The sequence below is a fragment of the Vicugna pacos genome, chromosome 2, assembly GCF_048564905.1.
Source record: "Vicugna pacos chromosome 2, VicPac4, whole genome shotgun sequence".
In the NCBI taxonomy this organism is placed as follows: domain Eukaryota; kingdom Metazoa; phylum Chordata; class Mammalia; order Artiodactyla; family Camelidae; genus Vicugna; species Vicugna pacos.
The window spans coordinates 39,035,032-39,061,544 of record NC_132988.1 but is presented as its reverse complement, the minus strand read 5'-3'; the positions used below and the strand labels follow the sequence as shown (position 1 = coordinate 39,061,544).

At 33.2% G+C, this 26,513-nt stretch overlaps 2 long non-coding RNA genes and 1 pseudogene across 5 annotated transcripts in view; 2 read left to right on the top strand and 1 right to left on the bottom strand.

The window, feature by feature from the left end:
• LOC116285695 (uncharacterized) overlaps positions 1-1,158 on the top strand; it is a 63,340-nt gene extending 62,182 nt beyond the window's left edge. The window contains exon 5 of the long non-coding RNA XR_012059361.1: positions 74-1,158. This is a non-coding gene — a long non-coding RNA (uncharacterized lncRNA). The remainder of the gene's footprint in view (positions 1-73) is intronic.
• Positions 1-26,513, bottom strand: part of LOC140685894 (uncharacterized) — a 120,537-nt gene that overhangs the window by 41,017 nt on the left and 53,007 nt on the right. The gene's annotated exons all lie outside the window — the stretch shown is intronic.
• LOC116283071 (hepatitis A virus cellular receptor 1-like) lies at positions 13,550-14,314 on the top strand (annotated as a pseudogene).

The following is a 26,513-nucleotide window of genomic DNA, read 5'->3' as shown; positions in this document are numbered from 1 at the left end:
CTCAATATACCTTTTCTCTCAATTTATAATTTCTGCTATTTAATTTTAAATTTAAACCTGTCTTTGTCTTTAGGTGCAGCTCTTTAGTCATATAGCTGATAAAGTCAATTTCATGATGCTGTTCTCACCTTTACTTGGGCACGTGTTGCCCAGGAGATGGACATTAACATTAAAATGAAGTAAATGCAAGAATCAACAAATGGGACCTAATGAAACTTACAAGCTTCTGCACAGCAAAGGAAACCATAGTAAAACAAAAAGACAACCTACAGAATGGGAAAAAATTTTTGCAAATGAAACCGACAAAGGCTTGATCTCCAGAATATATAAGCAGCTCATATGACTCAATAAGAAAAAAATAAACAACCCAATCCAAAAATAGGCAGAAGACCTAAACAAACAATTCTCCAAGGAAGACATACAAATGAACAATAGGCACATAAGAAAATGGTCAATATCACTAATTATCAGAGAAATGCAAATCAAAACTACAATGAGGTACCACCTCACACCAGTCAGAATGGCCGTCATTCAAAAATCCACAAATGACAAATGCTGGAGAGGCTGTGGAGAAAGGGGAACCCTCCTACACTGCTGGTGGGAATGCAGTTTGGTGCAGCCACTATGGAAAACAGTGTGGAGATTCCTCAAAAGACTAGGAATAGACTTACCATATGACCCAGGAATCCCACTCCTGGGCTTCTATCCAGAAGGAACCGTACTTCAAAATGACACCTGCACCCCAATGTTCATAGCAGCACTATTTACAATAGCCAAGACATGGAAACAGCCTAAATGTCCATCAACAGGTGACTGGATAAAGAAGAGGTGGTATATTTATACAATGGAATACTACTCAGCCATAAAAACCGACAACATAATGCCATTTGCAGCAACATGGATGCTCCTGGAGAATGTCATTCTAAGTGAAGTAAGCCAGAAAGAGAAAGAAAAATACCATATGAGATCGCTCATAAGTGGAATCTAAAAAAGAAAAAACAAAACAAAGCATAAATACAAAACAGAAATAGACTCACAGACATAGAATACAAATGTGGTTGCCAAGGGGGCGGGCGGTGGGAAGACATAGACTGGGATTTCAAAATTGTAGAATAGATAAACCAGATTATACTGTATAGCACAGGGAAATATACACAAATTCTATGATAGCTCACAGAGAAAAAAAATGTGACAATGAATATATATATGTTCATGTATAACTGAAAAATTGTGCTCTACACTGGAATTTGACACAACATTGTAAAATGATTATAAATCAATAAAAATGTTAAAAAAATAAAATGAAATAAAATAAAATGAAGTAAGAGGAAGGAAATGTTACCCTGTGGGGTTAGATTCAACACAATGTTAGAATTGCTCTCAGGGGATACTTACAATCAGGAAAAAACAATGTTTTACTTTCATAAAAATGTCTAAAATATTTAATGTAAAATTATAGAAAGTTTTATTGAAAAAGATTAAACTCTAGATGAAATTTCACTGACTGATAATATGTTCAGCAACTTCCTTTTGCAATTAAGAGACAATTAAATTACAGGTTGGCTATACTTACCCTAGAACTAGAAAAAAAAATCTCAAAAGAATAAATCAGACATTTTAGTTTCCTCAGGAAATATTAAAAAGATTTCAAATAATATGCTTCATTTTAGTGTTTCCTGTAGTCCAACAGAACATTTATGTATTTTGAAATATTTTTGTTTTTTAAAGAACAGATGTATGACAAAATATACAGAAAATAATTTTCAAGAAAGTGTAGACTATTTAAAATATTTTACATTTATCTTACCTTTTAATGAACATACATTTACATTGAAGCTAGTATAAGTTACATGTAGCAGAAAACAACCCTGGTTCATACAATGAAGAGGATAAATTGGCGTATTTAACTGAGAAAGTCTACATATTAAAGACACGGCCTGCAATGTTCAGTCAGTCTAGGCTTCAGCGCCTTTTTATGCAAATCTCTCAGCTCTGCCCCTCAACTTTGCCTTGTAGTTTCAGTCTTAGTCTGGCAGAAAATCTTTGCAGCTTTCCATATAAATATATGACATTATGGAAAGAAAATGCTACCTCTTGCAGCAACAATCTCTTAATACCAAATAAATGAAGAATCCAAGATCTCCCTAGAATGCCTCTCATCTCTCTTGGCCTGGAGACAAAACTATTTTGAAACAGTTCCTTATTCAGTATGACGCCATGCTCCAGTTCTCTTAATTCTGGGTCCCATGAATAAATCACTAGCAAAGGGATGGGCTTACCCTTAAGACTTAGGTCTTTCTCTGGATAAGGAGGAGAAACCTGCTTTTTAGAAGGATGTGCAGAGTACACAACAATGAAAATTGGGGAACCATTATTAAGGTAAGAAATGGTTACTTTAGGGACAACCAAAAATGCCTATTATAATTTCAAAAGTTAAATCATTTATCAGTGATATCAGAATATTTTTTTGAAAAAGATAATTTTGACTTTGAGTTATCCCTATTGATTTAGTGATAGGTTACAATACTTCAGCGAGTATTAATGTAATAAATACTGTATGTATAACCATTTAATGAATATAAATAGAACAAGTATAATTTTAATTTAGAAAATATCACAGGTATTCTCTTCAAAGCAGCATAGTTCCACATTAGGAAATATATTGGGTTTGAATGTTGGAACCAGTAAAACCTAAATGCTTGTCCAAGATCTGAAACTAAGTAGCTTTTTCTCCTCTCCCTCTTTACTATTATTTTTAATCCAAACCCCTTGAGCTGGCCCAAAATGATCTGGCTCCTCACCTACCTCTCGGTGCCCGCTGTACCACTCTCCAGGCAAGTCTGTTCCTGCCACCTCATTTCTACTTCAGGTCCTTTGCCCTGGCTAGTGTCTGTACTGAGTAATCTTCCCCCAGGCTCCCTGTGGCTGACTCCTCCTCATCTGACACTCAGGCTGATTTATGCTCACTTGGCCTCCTATGTAAAGGAGCACTCCAGAAGTTTGAGATTACTTCCTCTTCTATCCTATTACATTTTTAAATTGTCATGTCAGAATTCCTATTCAGTAAATAAGGGTGCTAGACTCCAACTTCAAAGTAATACAATCAAGAAGTCTTATTCTTTTGAACATTCTGAAACCAACTGCAAACAAGAATGGGAAAATAAAATTCCATACCTAATAACATTACTTACATGTAATATGGAAACTACAATGTATATATACAGAAAGACTGCTAACTACGTGGCAGTTCGGCTAAGTTAAGGAAAGGGAGTAAATGCTGATTATTGTTGATCTTGGGCAAGTTAGCAGAAGCATTCATTTTACAGAATATATTGCATACTCAGGGACAAAATTAAAGATTCCTTATTTGGTATAATACAAGCTGGCTACAGAAGTTTCCCTGAAATTATTTGCCACTGCACAATGACACTGAACATAGTGATAAAGAAGATACACGTACATACACCTGGCAAAGTCACCGTGGCTATGGTGCTCAGTGAAGCCATACGTAGACTCAATTTCTTTGCAAATCATAAGTATACTCATTTTTTTGTAAGTCATATATTCACTTATTTTCTTTGCTTTTGGTATCAATAGGAAAGAAAAAAAAAACAAGACAAACAGCATTATAGTAAATACTCAATCAGTTAAAGACAAGTAAACACACACTTTCAGGTAGATTTTGTACCGACAGGAAAGATATCTATACCTAAAGTCAGAATGGTGATGAGAGATTTTTCCACAGATAAATCAACTCTATTTTCAAAGCACACTAAATAATTTCAAGAAAATTCGCTAATCAGTGTCTGGGAAACAACCACAAAAGGAAAAGGTGAATTCTGAATTAAAAGTAGAATATAACAAGAAAGGATCTTATTTTACTGCTTCTGTTTTATGAAATACTATATACCAAATAATAAAACATTTAACTATGTAAACCCAAAATTGTTCATAATATAAATATTAATTTACAGCAGCAACAAAATTAGAGTGTATTAGTGGCAAATTGTATATGCAAAGATATGGTCTATCACCAGAATCCAAATAAAAATATTAAATAGCAATACTTCATATCAGGTACTACTCTATTATATATACAATTTAATTTCCAGACCCATCATGTCTACTATTTTATTCACATATTTCATATACATGATATATACTATATAGTATGGTATATATGCACATATATGCATGCTTATACATGCATATTTATACATGTATGTACATGATGAACTTACGAGGCTACAAGTGATGCATAAATGAATGAATCCCCAAAATAAAAATATTTTAAGTCACATAATATTAAAAATTAATAATATATTAACTAGAAATGTTAACTATTTGAAAGCAGTGAGATGTTCGTGAATAACTAAGTCCATATCAAATCAAAATGGCAATGCTGTAATATTTGAAAATGATAGTGAGAAGTCAACTTATTGACATGAAATTAGAAAAAGAAAAAGAAAACCTTTGGAAAACTATTAGAAGGATCCAATAGATAGTAAACAAGACTGAATTATAAAAAGAACACTACGGAGAATTATAATCTCAAGTAGTTTAAACATACTATAGTTTATAAATGTACCAAATGAAAACTAACACAATTGCAAATCTGAAAAGGCTAAACAAATCATGAAAATTATAAAATTACATGTCAAATATTTGAAAATCTAGGAGTGGTAATTCCCTAAGAAAACCCAAAGGTTTATATTGACACCAAAAATGTAAATTTTGGACTAAAAAATACCCAAGTATTTCCCAAATTATCCAGATCATACGAATCTTCTGACATATACATTATAAATCTCATGGAGATTCTGACCTAATTAGGAAAATGGGAATTTGGAATCAGCATTTTCAACAAGCTGGTGAATATTCTGTTCAAGAATGTTAGTAAATCTTGCCTAAATAAAGTTCCCAGGCCTAGAGCCCACTGCAGATGAATTGTACATTTTCTGTAACTATATGGCTCACAGGCTGAAAAAGGAAAACGTTCACTACTTTGTGAAACTACCGTAAATCTCTTATCAAAATATGCCATGCATGCCATGCAAAGAAAATATAAAGCAAACTAGAAAACACAAAGGTTTACTGACTTTTATTAGTTGCTTATGCCTGAGTAAAAAAATCTTCTGACACTAAGTTCAGAATAATTAGAATACATTGCTTAATGTAAGACTGACCTCAAAAATGAAAACCAAAGAAAGGAGAGAAATAGATTAATAAAATCAGAAAATAATACCTAGAAACCATTCTTTAAACAAGATGGTCTCTTGCTGCAGTAGCTGGAGTTTGCATTTCCTAAGGAAATCTGGGGAAAGGATTACATACTACATTGGCATATAAGGCCTGGCGGCTTCAGCGAGAGGCCTTACTATCAACAAGGGAAGATACTAAAACAAAGACAGATTGAGCCAGTTTTCATATTATTTTTGAAATACGTGTAAAGCATTAAAGGTTCATATCTGGAGCATAGTACATCTGTGCATTTTCTTTAATTAGAAAATGTACTTACTTCAGTTTTCACAGTACGGAGAAGCAGATGTAATGGGAATAATTTTAAAAGATTTAGCATCTATTGTGGAGGAAATATAAGTCCTTTATGACTTTAGGAAAATTTTTATTAATATTGGTCTAACTTTTAAAAATCAATGTCAAATGGATCATTATTGTGGCACTATAGTCCCTCAAGATAAAAAAAAACTTTTTTTCTGTATTGGTTACATAAACATACACACAAATAAAACCAGCAAATACCATGACTTGCCTAACTGGTTATGGTGACAGTTCTCACCTGCTTTTTAAAAAAATTTAGTTAATTTCTTTCTGGCATCAGGACACATTTTCACCTCATCTTCCTTTCCTGAGAAGGACATGTAGGCCTGAATATTTATTTGTCCACCTAATCCTAAACACTTTCTTAGATTCAGACATCAGCACATGTAGATGAAGCCATGTGATATTTATGATTTAGGTGTATATCTGCTATAAATGGATGTTAGTGCTCTTAGATAAATAAGCCATAACTTGGATAAAAAAACAAACCAACATTGAAGGAGGACTATTACTGGTGGTGTTTTTGAATATTGTATCATCCAATAAGGATGAAGTTTTAGGTACATGCCTCCAAAACCACATTATTTAGAATAATTTCATGTACCACATGTGCGTGCACACACACGTTTAGCAGATCTTTACAAATAAGAGATGAAAGTGAGAATATTAGAAATGACTTGGATATTTACATAATTTCTCTCGGATAGAAAGCATATTGTCCGTATTCTTACTTTCATAGACTAGTTTGCTAACTCAATGATTTTGTAGCTATCAAAAGAAATATTTGGGAAGGGGGTAACATTTACAGGAATTCGTCTATTATCTAGCCATATGTCAGAGATTTATTCATTTATATATGCTATAGCAAACACATATTAATCATTCGTTACTTTTGCTTATTATTTCCATTGCAGTTTGGGACTCTGGGTTGGCTGAAGAAAATAACTTAAAAGAGAATGTTGTTTATGAAGTTCCAGCTATCTATATTATTCTCAAAAGGATTACTTTAATCATGATATAATTATGTGCAATTATTCCAAGCTGTTAAAGCATAATTTTTTTCATAATAAATAGCTTGAGTAATTTGAATATTCCCTTATTACATAGAAGCCTAAATAGTCATATAAAAAAAAATACTGAAACAGTGCTATCTTATACAAAACAGAATATACATCTTACATTTAAATCATGATTATAATTCATGTTGTAACCACTCTTAAAATTTATCTAAGGATATAAAAAGTAAAACAATTTTGGCCTTTGGGATTTTAAGAGTACTATTTTAAAACTTCTTGTGTTGTAAATTTTCCTCAGGATATATTCTTTGTCTGATTTGAAGAGCTCAGTTTAGCAAGTGAAAATGTCCTCATTAACCTTCAAGACGTATTATGTAAACACTGATAACAAAAATAGCATTCTGGCAGTGTTGTTTTAAGAATAGCATGTTATAGTTTTATACATTACAAAATAATGTTAAGTAGAGCTTATTAACATTCCTTCCCGATTGTTTAGTTTGACAAGATTGTCACAATTGTCCTGTCACCTGCTCACCTGCTGTTCAAGACAAGGCTGACACTAATTCATAATTACTTAGTAAAAATCAGCATTTGGCCTTTAGCAGCCAAGCTCAACTAGACATATAAAGGCTACATTTTTTCTAGCTTTAGGTAAGCACAATCTGATAAAAAATTAGATTATATACAGAAAGCATAAATGCATACTTACACTGGAGACAAAATTCCTAAAGCAGACGTGTCAAGTATACTTCCAGATTTAGGCAATTCATAGAGTATGACGGTTTATTTATAAATGGACTGTGACAGTTAATTTGACATGAGATTTTAAAGCTGCCACTTGCAAGTTACACATACAATTGCTACTTCAAAACTCCATCCCCCATTGTGAACTTCTTTTGAATAATACACTATATCATAAAAATTGCTGATTTTTATTTCTAGTTCTTCTCATTCTAAGTTAAATGTTTTCTTCTTTTAAACATGAAATTCATATTTTTAAACTGCTGCCTGTGTAGACAAATACATAAACTCATAACTATTTATTAAAATTAAGATGCTGATGAGATGATACTGTATATAGAAAACCATAAAGATGCCACACAAAAAAAAAAACTACTAGAGCTGATAAATGAATTCAGCAAGGTCACAGGATACAAGAATATCATACAGAAATCTGTTTCATTTCTTTATACTAACAAAGAAATGTCAGTAAAAGAATGTAGAAAAACAATCACTTAAAATCACATCAAAAAAAAAAAAAAACTTAGGAATAAACGTGACCAAGGATGTGAAAAACTTATACATGGAGAAGTATAAAACACCGATTAAGGAAATTAAAGATGATTTAAAGAAACAGAAAGAAAAATTTAAAGAAAAATTTTCCTGGATTGTAAGAATTAATATTGTTAAAATGACCATTGTACCCAAAGCAATCTACAGATTCAATGCAATCCCTATCAAAGTACCCAGATCATTTTTCACAGAACTAGAACAAATAATTCTAAAACTTATATGGAAGCACAAAAGACCCAGAATTGCCAAAGCAATACTGAAGAACAAAGCTGGAGGCATAATCTTCCCAGACTTCAAACAGTATTACCAAGCTACAGTAATCAAAACATTGTGGTACTGGCACAAAAACAGGCATATAGATCAATGGAACAGAATAGAGAGCAAAGAAGTAAACCCACACAACTATGGTCAATTAATCTTCAACAAAGGAGACAAGGATATACGATAGAGAAAAGAGTCTCTTCAGCAAGTGGTGTTGGGAAAGCTGGACAGCCACATGTAAATCAATGAAGTTAGAACACTCCATTACATCATACACAAAAATAAACTCAAATGGCTTAAAGGCTTAAATGTAAGACAAGACACCATAAATCTCCTAGAAGAGAACTTAGGCAGAACATTCTCTGATATAAATCGTAAAAATGTTTTCCTAGGTCAGTCTACCAAGGCAATAGAAATGCAAAAATAAACAACTAGGACCTAATTAAACTTACAAGCTTTTGCATAGCAAAAGAAACAAGCCATAAATACAGACTACAGGATGGGAGAAAATATTTGCAAATGATGTGATTGACCACTGAGTAATTTCTAGAATATACAAACAGCTTATACAACTCAGTAACAAAAAACAGATGACACAATCAGAAAATGAGAAGACCTAAAAGACATTTCTCCATTGAAGATATCCAGATGGCCAACAGGCACATGAAAAAATGCTCAATATTGCTAATTATCTGAGAAATGCAAATCAAAACTACAATGAGTTATATTTATACAATGGAATGCTACTCAGCCATAAAAATAACAAAATAATGCCATTTACAGCAACATGGATGGACCTGGAGATTGTCATTCTAAGTGAAGTAGGGCATAAAGAGAAAGAAATTACCACATGATATAACTTACATATGGAATCTAAAAAGTAGTACAAATGAACTTATTTACAGAACAGAAACATACTCACAGATATAGAAAACAAACTTATGATTACCAAAGGGGAAAGGAGCAGGGATAGATAAATTAGGAGTTTTGGATTAGCATATAAAACTAGTATATATAAAATCAATAACAAGGTCCTATTGTTAGTCCTAGAACAAGGAACTATATTTGATATCTTGTAATAACCTAATGAAAAAAATATGAAAAAGAATATATATACACATATATAACTGAATTACTAAGTTGTACAGCAGAAACACGCACATGTATTAAATATTGTTTCTGTATGCAACACAGTGGGCCCCTGTGAATGCCTATGGATTTTTCTTTTTGGTGAGGTAATATTTATAACATTAATTAAAGAAAAGAAATTAAATTTTATGTTTTATTTTCAAATATTTTTATACCAGGATGTCAAATTAAAATTAATTTTGTGTACTTGAAATATATTTTGGTATTTGAATGATAAACCAGTATAACATAAAGAAACATCAAGAAGTGTGTTACTATTTTAACATCAAGTAAAGTGAGTTAAACTAGTGTTTTAGATATTTAATATAGTCCAGGAAACTACACCATCATGGTCCATTTTATTATGAATATTATAAGATTTTATTATTGAAAATTAAAGTTTCTTGATTAAAGAATAAAGTACAATGTAAATATTCTCGATTTTGAGCTAGTCATTGTGGGTTCTGGGTCCAATTCCACCACTATGTCAAGAAAGAGAGGGGCAAATATTTGTTTTCTCCCCTTGAAATTCTTCATATGTATAATTTGAGAGTTGAATTATATAACTTCTAATCCAGCCCTGACCATCAATTACATTATCAAAAATTAATTATGAGTATTTTGAAATGACTTAAAGTTGCAAGCTTTTAATACGGTATAAAAATATATATAATAGGATATACAAATTTTCCATATGTTACTGCTTAATCTTTTAGATACAATAGTCAACACGTGTATTGAAAAAAACAGAAAATCAAACTCATTACAGACATGTGACAGAAATTCAGAAACTTTTTTTTTCCTATAAATTATTCAATCACATTTTTATATCAAGGAATACTTTGTTAAAAAGAAAAAAAGTCTTAATTTAACTCTCATGATAGCAAAATTTTAGGTTCAATAAGTTTTAGAAATACTTTGGGATTTTACCTTGCCCAAATTATATTTCTTTGCATCTCCTTTGAAATTATTTTGTATTTTATTCATTTAGCTTTGTGTCTCTTATTAATACTTTAGTATTCAGAACCTGTCTCCCCCATGTGGCAGATTCTGTCTCATATGCTGTACTGTTAACTGCCCTTAAGAACACTGACCAGTTGTGATACTTCTGTGTAAGTACATAAGAAGGGACTTAGTGTATACACAGAGATTGGATATACATGGATGTACTTCTTAAAACTTTATCAACACACACTTCAGAATGTCAAATTCCAAGTTGAAAAATAATATTATGTGTAATATCTACAAAGGAGAAAGATTCCAGTTGTGTTTAGCAAGTAAAATATGACAGATGACCGATAGGGTTTAGTAAACGTGGTCTGAATTTTACACAAAGAAAATTCATATCTTGAGCAAAACAGTAGGAAAGGAGTAAGAACTGCATTCCCTGTGCTTCAAGCTTCTCTTTTGGTTGTTTTGTTTCTTCATATTGTCTTTTAACACTTACCTAGAAACTCAAGTAGGGTAGAAAATTTCACTTTTGAATAACTTTATTCCACTTTGTATTAGTGTCCAGAAAGGAGACAAAAAATGCAGTAACAATGTAGGGGAAAAAAAAACATAATATATGGATTAATTAGTAAAAGGGGATTCACTACACACAAAGTAAAGATAACCCTAAGGAATTACAGGATAATAAATATAGGGGACAGTTACTACCTCTAGAGCTATGGGGAGCAGAAGAGAAAGGATTACACTTGGAAGAGACCCAAGTTCAGACCTCATTGCAGAGTGGGAGGCTGGGGGTCATAGGATGACAGACAAGTCTTGGAATGGGGTGCAGGCAGAACTCTCTGGAATGTGGGCAGCCCTGGGTCGCCCACCTGCTGTTGGGTGTTGTCACAGGGGTGCCAGCTGACCTTGCTGAGAAACTGCCTGTTTGGTTGCTGCCAAATGCACTTGTGTTGCACAAGAGCCAATGAGAAAATTCTAGAACACAGTAGAGGACTATGCTGAAAATTGCTCTTAAAAAACAGCAGAATAAGTCCAACTGGAGTATGAAAATACTTAACGAAATGTCCTGGTACATAAGAGCACCAACTACAGGAAAGGGGTTAAGAGAAACACAACATGACTCTTTTACAGAAAATGTACTCACCAATATTTAGAAATGCTACATACAGGAAACTGAACTAGATATGTTTTGTTCTTATCTAGTTGAATCCTCACCACAGTGCAAGGTAGCTGCTATTATTCCCATTTCACAGTGAAGAATCAGTGTTTTGGAATTAAATGAATCACTTAAATTCAAACAGTTGTTGAAATGTTTCTACCATATATGCTGTTTCCGACAGGCATGGTACACAGTTGTGGGCATGTCCTCATACAGGGCTGCTTCACTCAAGGTCTACGTGTGACTTCTGGAATGTTTCTTAGGAATTTGATATCCAGAGATGATTAGCAAAGGTCACTTTACTTTTGATTTGTTTCCTTGAATAATTTATCTTACTTACAGTGTTCTGATCACCAGTATCATGTCGTTACCTTAGAGAAACTGATTTTGTTAAGAAAAATATTTTTAGTGTCAACAAGCAGCATACAACATGTTTCATCTTTACTTCATATTATTTTTAATTTAGAACTGAAAACATTTTTTCCAACACAATATCTCACTTTCTATTCTAAATTATATATTTTTGTGGTTTTTCTCATGATATTAACAGGGAAATGGTAATGTTAAGCAATACTTTCAATAGCTCTCAAAATGTAGTAGGAATTCTGATTTCATAAGACGAGGACTATTTTTGTTGGTAAAATTACTGTACAATTTCCCACAGGATTTCTATATCAGGGTTCATTTTATGATGTCCTGGAACAAGGTGCCTGTGTTCACTTTTGCTGTAAAGTAATGCTGACTACAACAGCATAAGGCAGCTCACAGTACGAGCATAGACATCCCTTAATGCTGCCATGAATAGTTATGAACTGAGGTGCCCAAATGACTTTGCCAGCAAGGCACTGCCTCCTAATCTATTTTTACAGCAAATGGAAGCTTCATTCTTCATGGTTTGGTAGTTGCATTCAAATATACCAATAATTTCAAATGCAATCACTCCTACACAGCAAATTTGATTTTAGAACATAAGGGGGAATTGCTAATGTTCTGTTGATGGGTAGACAACTTCTCCATCAGCTTTGTTTCAATCATTTCTTGCTGTTTTAAAATTAACTTTAACATAATACTAATTTTTAGTAAAATGTAGGAAGTTTGATTTTATATAAGAATTTAATATAGTTTCCAAACACATGATACTGAAAAATTATAGGCATTTCTTTTAGAACTCCGTCATTTATTTCCCAATATTTTCAGTTGCTGAAAGAATTTTTTATACAGGAAAAATGGAAATTAAAATATTTTCGTGATTAAGACATATCAAAAGAAACTATAAATAAGTAAAATTTTAAAAAATTAACAATATCGCTATAGACAGAATATAGATGCTGGAAAATTATATTACCATGTGTGCAAATTTAACTTTTTCCAAGAGGTTATTTCATCTACCACTTTCAAGTGTAATGATGGCAATTTAACATGTATGTATCTTTATTTATTCCTGAATCAGAAAATATGATAAAAATAACTTTAATCCTAAATATACAACTCATGACTCCCCAGTCAAATGTTAGTGTTTACCTAAAGAATTCTATATTGAAGTTTTGTAGGAAAAAAATCAGTTATTTTGCATATGAAATTGTAACAATAACATTATTTAATGACTCATGTGAGCATATGTATAAAGGAGTTTATTCCTTTTTCGAAATGCTCCTAGGTGTAAACAGCTGAAGTTTCATGAAAATTAAATAACTAGCAGCACTGCAAGAATGCATAATAATAAAATAATTAGAGAACAAAATGATGACACATTTTGTCACATAAGAAATAGCATTGCATGTTACGCAACAGAAGATACAGGATAAACTTGCAAGTCAAGAAGACACAACTACTGCTACTAATGCTGTTGCTGCTGCTGTAAATGCTATATTCTAACTTACACTTACATGTCCCAAACGTTTTACACTTCTGTACATATAATAACATGTTTGTTCTCACATCCTTATCAAGAAAATACCATTATTATCCATTTTTAACAGAAGGAAAAACATAAAATCATGTAAATGATACATAATGAGGCCAGGATTTGAACACATTTTGACAGAGACTATCATTTTAATTGTGAAATGTTGAGAATCATGTGTAATAAATTTTAAAAAATTGATTCTTTTACAAACAGTCCATGAGAAAGAAAGGCTGTAAATGAGAAGCTGGGAAACTCCCTCTTAACACAGACATCATGATGCATCCTCAGGTCGTCGTCTCAAACCTCACACCACTCCTGACAGATGTTCTAGTTTCTTATCCACAAGGGGATGGGGTGGTGGGCCAGCCTGCAGTGCTGCCCTGCACCTACTCAGAGGCTAACACAGTGGTCACATCGATGCACTGGAGCCAAGGGGGCACGTCCTGTGTCTTGATGCTCAGATACAATTATCTGGACTGATGGATCCCATGTGACTTTTGAGAAGCAAAGGCTTTATAGGGAAAAGGAATACTTTTTAAAAGAGAATGTGTCTTTGACCATAGAAAACACAGTCAAGGCCAACAGTGGCCTATATTGTTGCCATATTGAGCACAAGGGGTAGTTTATAACACAACATATCACTGGAGGTTAAACCAGCTGGAAACACCAATGCTCCAACGTCATCTAGACTCTGCTCCTCCAAAGCCAACACACAGGCAAGACCATCAACCAGTAACTACACCACATTCCTCAACACAACCAACAGAAACCCAGACTAAGACATTGTGGGAAGCAATAAGGACATAACCTACCAGCTCACCATTGCACTCTTGCCCAACAGAAGGGAATGGCAGGGTGACACAGTCTTCAAAAGGCCTTAAGCATAACAATCAAATTCAAGTGTCTCTGGCACAAAATCCATGGATGAGATCCATCAAGAGACTCTACGATGGAATTAGAATTTCTCCTGTGATGCTGCAAACATTTTCAGTTGTCATGATTACCAAAGAGTATTTATACATCAGAAACAAACTGTAGCAACTAGACATGATGCCTGAGCACTTGATACCACATTATCGAGGATGATTTTTATGCCATGGATTAAGACTCAGTAGCTCTCTAGGACTTTATGCCCATAACTGAAGACAATGACCAGATATCAGACTCTTTGTAAAGCTTCAGGATTATTTCTGTGTGTCAGTTTCAACCAACATTCCAATATGTCAGTCACGTTGGTTAGAGTGATTCCTTTAGTTCAAATCTGTGTAGTGTTAATGATGCTCATAGTATAATCCTTTTTTAATTCTAAAACTGACTCAATATTTCTGGTTGTTGCATAGCTCCCTCCCAAACACAAACACTTTAGAAGTGTATATTCTCTTTAGACCCCATAAATCCTATACCCTCCAAGAGAATATTCAATAGGGAGACAGGAAATGAATGAACTATCCTGGTCAGCAAAGCTGTCAAAAAGAGAGAAATAGTAAAGTCAACAAATGTGATTTGAGACCTAAAAAGCTTCTCTTGGAAGCATTTCATGATTATTTCTTTCCTTTTTTTTCTATTATAGCTCTAAATGTTATATTCCTTGGGTTTGCAACTGTTAGAGATAATCATTTCCATACCTACCTTGGCATACAGTGGTATTCTAATGAGATGGTACTTGTGAGAAGTATTTGAAAAGTAAAAAACACTAGGAAATCCAAGGGTTTTGTTTGTTTGTTTGTTTAAAGTTTTCAGTAACAGTATGTCTAACACTAGTGCTTGGTAAATTTCAATGATGTTGCATTTGTTAGTCTCCTGCTATTTGATACCTCTTATTTTTTTAAATATTAGTGTTTTGTTTTTGAAAAAATTGGTGTTGCATAATTTGGCTACCATCTTACACTGTAGATAAAATTTGTCAATAGCTGAGAAGTAGAATGGGTAAGAGGGAAGTGTTTAGTTATTATGAAAATCTTCTGTAAATATAAATTCTTGTAGAATGTATCAAATTTTGTTTGTTTTTGATCTTTCAAGTCACAATTGAGATTTCATTATCTAATCTGTCTTGGGACATTAGAACATCGATGAAATTAAGACTGTAAATTTAAATGAAAAAAAATTTTGCACATCTTTGAAAAGTAGCAGAAACAATCTTTCACTGATGGATATAAAGGTGGATGGAATAATTTTGTGAATAAATGAAAGTGAAAGGCTTTTAGTAATTATCTAATTTCATTTGTATGTAAACTCACTATTAAAATGTTTTTCATTTTTTAATTGATTTTTTTTTACATGTTATACTTTTTAATACCCACAGTTCTAAATCGTCATCTTTGGACTGTTTCCTTTAGTGTTTCTAACCCTTCAGAGAAGTCTTTCGCCTGAATTAAAAGTGGGAAGTAACTGGCATTAAAAAAATAAGCAAATAATAGATGTTAAGATTGTGAAAAATCATGTTTATTCAGTGAAATGGATGGATTGTAGCTTGGCCATCACTGAGGATACTAGAAATCATGTCCTCCCTGAGAAACATAGCATTTCAGTGTGTAGAAGAGCTATTTTGAAAATACTTTATATGATTCTAAATTATTCACAACAAACTTTGACTGACTTATGTCTGACCAAATTTTGAATATTTGTTTTGATCACATGAGAATATTAATTATTTCACATCAGATTCTACTTGATTGTTTTAGATTAATTGATTTTATATACATACACACATACACAACTAGCCTGAGAGATAAATTATCAAATATATAGTAACAAGTGTTATTTTATTAACACTTTGAATAAAAACAGATGTTTTTAATCCAAAAAATGCATTTGCTTTCCTTTCAAAAAAATTAACATTCACAGTTCACACTACCTGATGTCTAAAGAGTGCTTTTAAACACAGACATTAAAGGCTCAAGTGTCCAAAAGACAAAAGCTGACAACAGCATGGGAAACAGAGCATAAACTAAAGTCTGAAATCTGTTATGGTTAAAATGGCTCCTAAAAGCATCTGCGATGATTTACATGTCACTAAAGTCAATGTACACCTCGTTTTTTCACTCATCACGGTAGACTAAGCCCACTTTTGGACTATTCTCTTACTTAGAAAACTTAGAATAAGTGTCCACTGATGCTTGAGGATGATTCTTTCTCTGAATATTATAGTGTTCTGAAAACATGAAAATCCGCAGAAATCATGCAAGAGTTTCAGCTGAGTTTAAACATGCTAAAACACCAAATAAAGACCACTAGCTTGTAGCTGACAGTCTCCTTACAACTCTGTTGACAGTTTCCAAAAGCAAGCTTTCTACAATAAAATATATTTAAAATAAGTTAAGGAAGAATTTGAAAATTGTCCTATTGTCCGTCTGAAACTTATTTTGGGGTTTCAGTTATAAAGTACAAACAGCTTTAAAATGCTCAACTAGTCAATTTTTGAGAATACAACTAGTCAATTTTTGAGAATATTTTTTAAAATGCCACCTCAAATCCCTTTGAAATATCTCGTAAGTACACAGATTATAGCCCTACTATGTCAAGTAAAACAAAATTTAAAGTTAATGATATTAACTGAGATAGGTAGGTAGGTAGGTAGGTAGGTAGGTAGAGCTGATTTGCCCACCCTGGGTGGGATCTTGGGCACAGATTTTGATATCGTCAAGAAATGCCTTGTAGTAACCTAAATGAAAAAGAATATGAGAAGGAATATATGTATGTATATGTCTGACTGAGACACTATGCCGTACACCAGAAATGGGCACAACATTGTAAAACGACTGTACTTCAACTAAAAAAGAAAAGATAAATTAAAAACAGAAATGTCAATGAATAACCATACCCACAGGATGAGATGACGTCGCTGCATATGCCACACTGAAAGTGCTGAGCCTGGGTACGTGGGTCTTTTTCAAAGATAAGAAAATTGAAAACTACCCTGCGCTAAATCAGATAACCTGTGCCCTTGCCTAGTACACTGCCTGTCAGGGATACAGTCCACTCACCAACATACGGCGACACGATACAGAACACATTGGTCTGTCAGTGTTTTGCCTTCCTTCCTAAAGATTATATAGAAAAGCATGAATCATCTGACAGGGTTGAGAAGTCACATTTATAGTGTTGTTATTTTGATTGGTACAGCAATGCTACTGGGTATAATTTCTCTTTATCATTCTATTCATTTGTATTCTTAAAACATAGTACAGAATCTCCAAAATATTTTTAAAAATCATAGTAATATGAATGTAACAAAATTTTTTTCACTTCTGTATAAAAATTATAGTAACAAATTTATCCAGTCACATACGTGTCATATAACAGTATTATCCAGATATATGAAGATAAATATAATTACTAATAATACTGCAATTAAATTCGGTAACTTCACAATATGTACTAAAACCATCTTACCTAATAAGTAATAAATGCTTCAATTATCATCTTTAAAAGCTGTTTAAAATTAAATGTAAAATTTATAGATTTTTAAGTTTTAAAATAGAATGTAGAATATAAGCATCTGGGAGGACTGACTCTTCAAATTCAAAGTGATTTTAAACAATTTTTTTTTGCTTTTACAGGATATATAACTCACACTTAATCAGACATAGAGATGTCTTCTGTTTTTTTTCCAAATGAAAGAATGGTTAATTAGAAAGCAAAGGGAAAGGCATTCACGTATTTCAAGACCGTGACTTGATCAATTCCTTACTACTTCTTGTACTTTTGCTCTTTCTTCCTGACTCATCTTTCAGGTTTTCAAGTCCTCTTCCTGGTAACAATACCCTGTGCCAGCAAGAACCCTTGAAATGTCCGACTCCTGCAGTGTGTCTCAGTGGTTAGAGGTGGTGCAATTACATTTACATCTGCAAATGGGCAGAAAGTTTGGTGGGTTTTAATGCAGGTCAACATCATACTTTTGGGAAGACTTTATTTTGATGAAAATTGAATCATAATCATATCTTCCAAAAACCCAGCAAACAGTGTTTAATATGCTTACAAATAATAAAATGCAGGTGTTTTAAGAAAGTTATGATTTGGAATCTAGATTTATTCATAGTGTTTGTTGCAGATTTTTCCTACTGGAATCACAGACTTATTAGTAATATTGATAAGGCTGCTTATTCTAATGGTGTAGACCTTAATTATTTCCTCTGATTCCTGGGCATAGCTTGGCTTCCACCCGCCTTTTTTTTTTCATCTTTTTTCTGCTTCATCAAGGCCTGAGTTATTGACTATTTTTCTTTCTTATGAGAACAGATACTACTTTGGCAGGGGAAAGGGAACAAGGGAATTTCATTTTGTTCTTTAGTGACTTGGAAAAAAATGAGAAAGAGCAGATATTAGAACAACAGCCAAAATATTATGTATCATGTCTGGTGTCCTGAAGGCAACAATTTGGTAAATACAGAGCAAAACTAAGAAAATGTAGGCCTCATCAAGTGATGAGTGAGAAGAACTTGACAGCAAAACTCAACCAAAGCCTTCTCCTAATTAGCCATTTATTCACAGAGTCTACATTACAGACAACAAACAGATTTTCTGGTTTCCTAACAAATTGAAAGCAAGTAACCTTCACTTTCCTTTATTTGCTTTTCTCTAATATTTTTCTACTAGATAGCACTAAGGTTAGATTTGATCTGGCTGACAGTTGCAATATAGATCAAGATTCGTACAGATTGTTTAATTCTGAGACTACTGTGTTTTTTCCCTCCTGTTTAAGGAGGTATAAGGCACAATACAATAAAAGTCACTGTTTTAAAGGCTTTCGTATACTCACAAAGTTGTACAACCATCACTACCCTCTGATACAGAAAAATATCAACCCCCCCCCCCAAAAATACCTTGTACCTATTAACAGTAACTCTCCGTTTTTGCCTCCAGGAAACATTCTTGCCCTAACCCCTGGAAACTACTAATCTACTTTCTGTCCACTGAATTTACTTGGGAATGTTTAAAATACATGTTATTAGATACTGATGTCTAGATTATAGGATTAGATTCATGTAAGTTTATAGGAGATGCATGATTTTTGCAGTAGAGTTACTAAACACTCCATTGGAAAATGAACAAAAGATGGTCAGGATCTAACCCTTTCACTATAGCTCTATGGAGGAAAAGCACGTGTCTTTTAACTGAAGACCTCAGGAACGTACAATGATGAGTCTGTGGTCTTACGCCGAATAAATATATTTTTCATTTGAACAAATGGGACAATCAGCATGCTGAGAGGGCAAGAGAACAAGTACAGTGGAGAAGAGATATATTTGATATGGCCAAAGGTTAATAGTTACGACACTGACTTTCCTGGGTGAGTTTTACACTATCAATTTTTTATATAACGAAATAAAAGCAGGTAAGACAAAAATTTATAAGGATATGCAAAAGCTAAGTATTTGAAGGAGTTGAAGCTAAAGATACAAAGGAGATTGAAGAGCTGAATTGTGGTTCTAGGTTGGGTATAGAAAGTACAAAGTAAGGTGCTTGTCAATAGTGTTGAAAATAATGAGATCAGAGGTCTGACTCCTTAGGGCGTATACATTTAGATGTAATGGAAATAAAGGAAAGATAATTTTTATAGTTAATATGGTTGACACATAATAATATGCTAGATTTTAAAGATGCTTCAAGTTGCATTTAAGGCTTGAATAAATCTGGGCTGAAGTGGAGTTCACATGAGATTCTTAAAAATTCAAGGCAAGTTCAGTCTAACAAACAAAAATGACTCAAATCTTGGAAATAAGCAAAAAGAGATTACTGATTTTCATGACATGCTGAGCTTAACTTTTTATTGTCTGAACCATGGAAACAATAATTGGGAAATTGCTTCTGTGGCCTGATTTTGGTGATTTCTGTCAGATGGTTCTATTCTCTACTGAGTGAGAAATGACAGAGAATCTGGTTTATTAGTTTTTTTTTTATTTGTTTTGCTTATCTATTAGTGAGAGTCAGTTATGTTATAAAAGCTAAAATAATCAAAGCTGTATAATACTGGCACAAAAACAGACACAAAGATCAATGGAATAGAAAATAGAGCCCAGAAATAAGCCCACAAACTTATTATGACTTATTATGGTCAATTAATCTACAACAAAGGAAGCAAGAATATACAATGGAGAAAAGATAGTCACTTCAATAAGTGGTGCTGGAAAAACTGGGCAGCTACCTGTAAAACAATGAAATTAGAACATTCTCTAACACCATATAAAATAAAAGCAAAATGGACTAAAGACCTAAATGTAAGACTAGACACCATAAAACTCCTAGAGGAAAACAAACATAGGTTGAACACCCTTTGACATAAATCATACGAATATGGGGTTTTGTTTTGGATCTCATAAAGCAAAGAAAAGCAAAGCAAAAATAAACAAATGGGATCTAATTAAGCTTAAAAAGCTTTTGCTCAGCAAAGGAAACCATTCACAAAATGAAAGGACAACCTACTGAATGGGAGAAAATATTTGCAAATGATATGACTGATAATGGGTTAATCCCCAACATACATAAATAGCTCATACAACTCAACATCCAAAAAACCAACCAAACAAAACCCAACCTGATTAAAAAATGAGAAGACCTGAATAGATATTTTTCCAAAGAGAACATGCAGATAACCAACAGGTACACAAAAAGATGCTCAACGTCACTAATCATCATGCAAATCAAAACCACAATGAGGTATTACCTCACATCTGTCAGAATAGCTATCATCAAAAAGAATACAAATAACAAATGTTGGTGAGGATGTGGAAGAAAGGGGCTTTCGTACACTGTTGGTGGGAATGTAAACTGGTGCAGCCACTATGAAAAATAGTATGGAGCTTTCTCAAAAAACTAAAAATAGAACTACCTTATGACCCAGCAATGCTACTTCTGGGTGTGCATCCAGAGGGAACCTTAATTCAAAAAGATACATGCACCCCAATGTTCATAGCTGCATCATTTACATTGGCAAAATATGGAAGCACTTAAGTGTCCTTCAACAGATGAATGGATAAAGAAGACGGGACTGTGTATACAGTGGAATGGTACTCAGTCACAAAGATAAATTTTGTCACATGCTACAATATGGATGAACTAGGGGTGTATTATGCTAAGTGAAATGAGTCAGACAGGGCAAGATAAATGCTGAGTGGTATCACTTATTGTGTGGAATCCAAAACCTACAAAACACTAGTGAATATAACAAAAATGAACCAGACTCACATATACAGAGAACAAGCTAGTGGTTACCAGTGGGGAGAAGCAATGTAGGGGTAATGGATTAGAAGTCCAAACTATTATGTATAAAAGAAGCTACAAGGATATACTGTAAAACACAGTGGATGTAGTCAATATTTTATATAACTATAAATGGAGTATAACCTTTATTGTGAATCACTGTATTGTACACCTGCAACTTATATAAAATTCTATCTCAACTATACTTCAATTAAAATAAGTAAAAGGGAAAAAAATCATCCACACTAGAATAGCTCTTTAATATCTGAACTTATGGAATTCTTTTGATCATGGCTAGAGTTGTAGAAGTAAAGCTACAGGTCCTCCAAGTGTGTGTCTGTAATTCAGAAAAGCCTTGACCTCTCATGTTCCTAGAGTGAAATGCTTTCTTGCCCCTATAAAACATTAAAAAATTAGAGTATAAAGTTTCTTAAATTAAGGGAGCTCAGTTCTGAGTGGGATACACTGATAACTCACTGCCTGAGTAACATAACATCCCACAAATTTAAAGAACATAAAAAAACCAAACTTCTGATACTTTAAAATTGCTAAAATTTCTTCTATGGACTTCTTAGAAAATTTTTAAATATCTAAGTTTATATATTTAAAGTGAATCTTTGAACAAATCAGATTTGATAGATTTGATTCAACAAAGAAAAGCTATATAAAAGTGAATATTGAAGTATTGATAATTAAACCAAATTTTAAGTATATATACCATTACTTCTTTTAAAAAAAGTGCTGTGGAGTGGCTGTATCTTTTGGTTATTTTATGTATTTATTTTACCATTTTAAGATATAAATAGGATGTATGCTGTTGCTGAAAATTGTGTTATATGATTTTATGAGCTTTGTTCATCTGCTAAATGTCTGTGTGTGAAAGTTCTCAACTATTTACTTGTACTTTTTATGAAATAAAAGTTAGCCACTTTAGTTAAAAGTTGAAATTGATATGGGTTTTTGAGGCTATGTTGAAGCTATGTTGGAGCAAGACTGACAGAAAATACAAACTGTATGTGCAAAGTAACAGAAAGGGTTTGGTTTTTCAAAATAGGTTGGCAAGTATTGCTTCTCAGGCACCCATAATACCATCTTAAACAAATGCCCAGCTTCCTTTTGACAACTCTTGATTCTTGATTCTGCCTTCTCATAATCAAGTCCTAAACTTATAAGAAATAAAATAAAAACCTCAGGGATTTTTCATGCTTAAGATGTCTTAAAATTTCTCAGAGGGCGCTAGAAAAATCATGGAGATTTGATATTTATTAAGACAGAGATGTAGAAATAACTGTTTGGTAGCTCTTTATTTCTTAAATTTCAACATGATAGATAAAGTGCTATTATTGTAATCAAATATTTCAGAAATTTTTCATTTTATGATAAGGCCCTGAAAATTTTCCAGTGCCTTTGATGTCCATGATATGTTTTTGTCCTCAAAAAAAAACAATGATCAATCTCTTATCAAATGGTTATGTACTATACCCCAATAGAGAATTTTACCCTTTCTACTCTGATACTACTGTTTACTGTAATAAATAATCCACAGTCAATATTGCCAGTGGTGAAGGGGAATTCTCTAGTCATGGACATGAACATGTTTTTAAAATCTCATCTTTCCATCATCTGTCTTTCTGGACAGAAATTATTTACAAGACTGGTAGAATTTTAAAAATATCTATGTAAACTTATTTCAGTTAATTAACATTACATTCACTTTACAAATACTACTTTAGAGAAGTCATCATTAACGTGTTGGTTAGATTTGGAAACTACTACTCTTTTAATCTATGTTATGTTACATATATATGAAAACTTCAGTTATATTCTTAGATTATTGATTTGCCAAAAAAAAAATCTTAAGACTGAGACTACTTCAGAGCTGGATATAAATAAAGATTCTTAATTTTCTTTATTGCATACCATTGCTCCCTACATTAATTAAATTTTAAAGTAATATTCAGTTTACTTTTAAAAACATGTTTTTTAAAAATATAATATTCTTCCAATTTGGAAAGGCAAGTTATAATTTAGGTTTGTAATAGCATTAAACTTATCTTCTGCTTGACTTCTTCTCACAACCTCAACAGCTAAAACTTTTATAAACTCTGTATGCTTTTAGAGAAATCATTTTGCTCTCTCTAGGGTTGTAAATAATGGATTAGAAATGTAAAATGTGTTCCAAAAAGCCAGTACTGCCGTGTTTAACACTGTCAGTTATAATGATGATGAAATAGGACTTAGTGTGAAAGGAACATGGGGGAGCCTGCTGCTGTGTAATGTGAATTTGAATGAATTTGCATCAACTGCTTCATTTTTAAATACAAATACATACCAAATACCCGTATCTCAGAAAGATAGCGAAGCATGACATTTTGGTTTGATATTATTTGGATACCCCTAAATATAGATGGATATTAAAAGGTTAACTTAGATAACATATGTCATTGCTTGGCCATATTCTAGTGCTGTTTGTAACACTATTCAAACGAAAGCAGGACCAGCTATATTAATTTCAGACAGAGCAGATTTCAAGGCAAGGAAAATCACCAAGCATGAAGGCACCCCGTAATGGTGAAGCGGTCTGGTCTGTGTCTTCCTAGAGCCTGCAGCACTTCATCAGTCACAGTTCAGGACTGTCTACTCTGGCACTTGTTTCCTCCAGGGTTTCCACTCATAAATCTGCTCAGGTAGTCACTGTATTACCTTATCATTCTCTCTAGTCCCCAGAGCAGTGCTATGCCGTGTGTCCTCTCCTCTCTTACAGACCCAAGAAGAGCTGTTGATTTTTCCATCTGTTTAGCTCTTTCCTCGCTGTTACTACATAGCTGTGACTTACAAGCTCCTATTTACAGAGCCTAGACTTACGATTTTGAATTGTGGTTTTTAACTGTTAAATCCAAATCAATGACTGACTGAACACCTTTTGAAAAAAAAAAGGGCTTCACTCATTTCTACCTGATGGAGAAAGTTTAACTTCAACTATTTCATGAATTTGAATAATGCCTTCAGTAACCAAACAAAACCACTGCCTTCAAAAAAACAATAACAACTTGATGTTTGGTGATGCTACTTTGCAATAACCACTAAGAAACTTAGCTTAGAAAATAAGTAAGATTAATATAAGAAAATACTATACTGATTTTCCCCCAAGATAAAACATTTCTTTTTTTATCTCAAAGATTATGGTAACAGGAAAGTATTCAAATTTCTGTCACCTACTTCAAAGATGTGAGCAAGGTGGTTACTCAATAAATATTACTGATATCTATATTTACACCATCAGTGAATTGATATTTTGGTAATTTTTATATATTTTCCATAGATTGCTTTCAGAATATAGATAATTATTTGAATTGAGTACTAATGAAGTTCTAAATGAGATTTAAAAATATCTACAAGTCTGCAATATACATACTGGAGATTACTTTTCCTGATTCTTTTTTTGACACCTAAAATATTAAACTGAGTATAGTTTTAATATAAATATAAATTTGGACACTGTAAAATTTAACTGTATTTTCTTGTCTCAGAAAAAATTGGTATCTATTGTACTTAGTGCCAGTAATGTTATGATCAGAATATCTTTAGTCATATTGGCAACAGCATAAAAGCCAAGTGTAATGGGTTGAGAAGTATCAGAATAGGAAATAGATAAGTAAATAGAATTTAGACAAGGTAGATGTTTAGCAGTGGGAAAAAAAACATGGTGAGTGAAAGGCCATGGGTAGCTAAAATATTTAGGTTTTTGTTGTTGTTGTTGTTATTTTTGGTGTGTGTGTTAGATTCTTTCCATACTAGAAATACTTATGTTTATATTTTGATGGGAGGAATCCAAGTATGGTAGAATTGAAGTTAATAAGAAAGCAATGATAATCAATATGTGTAGGTCAATGATACAGGGTTATGAGGTAATGAGTTAGAGAAAATTATAACTGAAGAGAAGATAATTACCTGAAAAGTAGCATCCACTGTTAAGCCTCCCTTAATTCCTCAAATGAGAATCTTTTCTACCTTTAGTACACTCTCATATGTTGTTTATTAATGATCATATTCATTATAAATGGATTTACTCCCCTTATACTAAGGACAAAATAAAAAACATCTCATAATAAAGGTCTAAAATCACTACTGCACAAGCTGAAGTAAAACAGCAAATAATATAAATGCCTGCTTGAACAAAAACTGAATCTGCCCTGAGGAAGTTCACAGAATTAAGAATATCTACAACATATCATCCACAATGTTCAGTACATAATGTTTTAAATATGCAAGAAATGTGAAGAAACAGAAAATGTGACCCAAAGTCAATTTAAAAGTGGGTGATGGTTATGACTAGGGATTTTGGTTGGCAAACAACCAACCAAAACAAACAAAAAGCTTTGGATGCTTACCCTTGGATCTCAGCCATCATGCCAGAGGTGAAGATAGGAAATGTGGAGAAGTGTCATCAGCATCATGGAACCATGAACCTTTCCTTTTTTCCTCTTCGATTTACAACTAGCTAGACATCCATACCAAACAAAAGTGCTTCAACACATTATACCAGGTAATCTGGGAGATTTCTACCCACCTGTGCATCTGAGGGTGGGTGGATAAGATCTCAGAGAGGGCTGTGATCCAAGAGAGTCAATTAACCAGCCCCACCCCTACTTGCTGCAATCAGGAAAAAGGGAACTTGGAGAGTGCACAACAGGGTGGTGGGCGGCCACAGGAGATAATCTGTGGAGGTCCAGTATGCCTGCTGGGAGAATCCAGACACCAGGGAAGTGGGATAGAGATGAGTTTAGAGGCAGAGGGCAGGGAGGAACACACCAAGGTGGCTTCCCTCCCAAGGGAGATACTGCCAAGTGCTTAGTTTGTGGTGGCTGCAGTGGCTATGTTTCCGGCAGCGGAGGAGGAAAGTAGAAATGGCAAGTGACAGGCTGCCTGGCTGTGTGGACATCAGTTGGAGACACCTGTTTCTTTTTCTTTTTCTTTTTCTTTTTTTAGCAGCACTCTTGTTTCTGAGGAGGGAGATCAATGATTAGGGCGAGGGAGA